This window comes from Ananas comosus, unplaced genomic scaffold, assembly GCF_001540865.1.
Source record: "Ananas comosus cultivar F153 unplaced genomic scaffold, ASM154086v1, whole genome shotgun sequence".
NCBI classification, from domain to species: Eukaryota; Viridiplantae; Streptophyta; class Magnoliopsida; order Poales; family Bromeliaceae; genus Ananas; species Ananas comosus.
The window spans coordinates 24337-26753 of record NW_017893395.1 but is presented as its reverse complement, the minus strand read 5'-3'; the positions used below and the strand labels follow the sequence as shown (position 1 = coordinate 26753).

The window sequence follows — 2417 nt, the reverse complement described above, 5'->3', positions numbered from 1 at the left end:
ATATATATATATATATATATATATATATATTCGAGCTTTTCGAGCTTTTCGAGCCTAATTCGAACGAGCCGAGTAATACTCAAGCTCGGCTTGAAATGAATTTCGAGCATTTTTTTTTGTTCAAGCTCGGCTCATTTAATTTTGAGTCGAGCTCGAGCGAGCCAAATATCGAGTCGAACGCGAGTCGAACGCGAGCCGGCTCGCTCATTTGCCAGCCCTACTCCCAATCATGCTTCTGTATTGTTTCTCATCCACGCTCTGTCCTTCTGAATTCAATCCAAGTCCTTTGTTACTTGTACCCATCGGAGTGTCAAAATCCTTTGCATTGTCCAATCCAAATTTCTTAACCAAGTCTTTCGCATATTTGGATTGACATAAGTGAATTCCATCTTTAGTTTGTTTAACCTGAAGTCCAAGGAAATAATTAAGCTCTCCCATCATTGACATCTCAAACTCGCTTGTCATCAATTTTGCAAAATCATTGGCATCCTTATCTTTAGTTGCCCCAAAGACTATGTCATGAACATAAATTTGTGCCACAATGAAATCATTCTTTAAGTGTTTTACAAAGAGAGTTCTATCCGCTCCCCCTCGGTTGTATCCTGTAATACACTGAACTTTTGCAAATTGCGAAGTTCGAGTGTGTGGAATGGTGTGTGGGTCACTCCTACATGTTCTAAAAGGTTAGAACAAGTGTTTGGACAAGTTTGAGAGTGATTGGAATGCAAAAAATAAGAAAATGCATTGACCGGCGAAATTTCAGCATTTTCTGCTTGCTGTACCGGTACAGCCATCACCTTGTACCGGTACAAGCTGGCAGATTCGTGGCAGCTTGGGTATTTTGGTAATTTCACATTGGATACCTACCTATTTGATCCCAGCACGGCTCTGGGACTTCAGTGGAGTATGCAAGAGTTCTGGGAAAGCTTCTCTTCCCTTCTTCTCTTTCTCTCTCTAGGGTTTTTCTCTCTCTACGTCGAGTTCGCCGATTTCGCTCGTTTTCGTCGCCGCGTGCGTTCTTCGCTATTTGCGAGCGTTGCAGCACCTTTGTGCACGTGTGAGGGAGTGTTTTGGAAGGCTCTTTGCTGTCCTGAACCAGTAGGGTGCTGGTTGGAGGCTTGAGAAGGTAAACGACTCGATTTTCTCCATTATCGACGTTCGAGTAGACGTTTATGTGTTGCTTTTGAGCTATTGCTTCTAGTTGCTTTAATCTGAGATTTCAGCAATTAAAATTGGATTATTTAGCTGTGAATTAACCTTCTTAGACCTGGGATAAGCTACTTTGAAGCTTAATTGGAATATTTAGCCATTTATGAAGCTATATTGGAACGAAATGCAAATTGTTACGCGAATTGATACAATTTAGAATTATTTCTTCGCAGCAGGTCTTCAAGCTTCGTTGAGCTGAATTTGTACCCTTAGAAGCTGGTTTGGAAGATATTCTAACCTGAGGTAAGCAGGAATTTCAGTTAGAAAACTGAATTTGCAAGATTCCGACTATATTTGCTATATATGTTGATATTGATGCCGTCTCGATGTTGTTCGCAGCGAGAGTGCGAACGAGCTTTGGATCGTCGTGAGCTGACTTGTGAGAGCTCTTGGAGGCGTCTCTTGAGGTATTACACTAGTCCCAAAACAGGGATTTAAAGGTTGACAGCGCATCCGGTTGAGGCCTCACGGCCGAACATCCCTCGATGGGAGTGTTCGCACACGCTTACTCGTGCTACCGTTCGTTCGTTTCAGGTAATAGGTGTACAGAGTTAAAAGTATAAAAGTGTATGTTTCAAGTCTTGGGAGCTAGGAGACTAGCCTTATAGTTATGTGTTTATCATTGTTTTCGATCATAGGTGATCTAACATTTGTACATTCCCATTTCGATTTAGTGTATCGTAATATTAGAAAGGTGATCATACCGTGATAGTTGTATCAGTACTCGTACAGTATCAAGGGATACAATCTCAGTTCTCTTACAGTACCAAGAGATGTTTCAGTGCTCTTATAGTAACAAGAGGTGAGATGATTTCGTAGTAATCATACAGGTAATCAATAGAATTGATTTATGCTTGTATTTGTATCCGTATTTCTGTGAATACGTACTCATGAGAGATGAAGTATCTCCAAGATAAGTTAGTATACATATGTATAGTTGTGATATTATATCACTGAGCAGAGTTTAAGACATAGTTAGTGTTTTTGTATGTTGACATAGTTAAGATATCATGTATATCTTGTATCTCCTCGAAGTGAACGAGACCAATCCAGGCTGGGTGGATCATGATCCGAGGCTAATAGGTGTTCTTCAGGGTGTTGCCGAGTTGCTTCGGAGTTACGACGACTTTTTGCTTGCAGTTCTAGCCTAATTTAGATGCCGGCTTTACAGGCTAAAGCTGGATTTAAGGTGAATTATGTTTCATTGA

General features: G+C 40.8%; 1 long non-coding RNA gene across 3 annotated transcripts in view; it reads left to right on the top strand.

Moving 5' to 3' along the window:
• Window positions 1-2417, top strand: part of LOC109705889 — a 3285-nt gene that overhangs the window by 813 nt on the left and 55 nt on the right. The gene's annotated exons all lie outside the window — the stretch shown is intronic.